The sequence below is a fragment of the Egretta garzetta genome, unplaced genomic scaffold (genome assembly GCF_000687185.1).
Source record: "Egretta garzetta isolate BGI_Z169 unplaced genomic scaffold, ASM68718v1 scaffold564, whole genome shotgun sequence".
In the NCBI taxonomy this organism is placed as follows: domain Eukaryota; kingdom Metazoa; phylum Chordata; class Aves; order Pelecaniformes; family Ardeidae; genus Egretta; species Egretta garzetta.
In genome coordinates, this window is record NW_009259502.1 from 76,141 (window position 1) to 76,594 (window position 454).

Genomic DNA, 454 nt, shown 5'->3' on the forward strand with positions numbered 1-454 from the left:
GGGAGGGGGCAGAGGCACCAGTGGGGACCGGGCACCCCAGGACCCAGACCCCTCCTCTCCTCCTGGGACCCATTTCTCCAAGCTGTGGATGTCCTTGCCACCCTGTCTGCCCCATCCCCACCGCGTTGGCCAACACTGGTCCCAGCCCAGTGGCCCCCATGGGATGCTCAGCTGTATCCCGACCCCCTGCCTCTGCCAAGACCCCGCTGTGGTCCCCCTGAGCCATGGGGGTTCCGGCACCCCTGCCTCCCCCTGGTGCAGGGTGGAACGACTGCCCCCTTGGGACACGTGGTCAGGCCTCGGTGTGATGGTTCCAGGCCCTCGAGGAACCACCAGCCTTTCCCGTGCCCCCTGGGATTCCCCTCCCTGGCGGTGGCAAATTCCCTCTCTGCCCCAGAGCGATGCCCCGTGGGTGCCACCGCTCCGCGGCCCCGCTCCAGCCATCCCTTGCCAC

The 454-nt window shown here is 68.9% G+C and overlaps 1 protein-coding gene across 2 annotated transcripts in view; it reads right to left on the reverse strand.

Moving 5' to 3' along the window:
* The window catches only part of TBXA2R (thromboxane A2 receptor), a 6,188-nt gene that overhangs the window by 3,194 nt on the left and 2,540 nt on the right, over window positions 1-454 (reverse strand). The window lies entirely within an intron of this gene.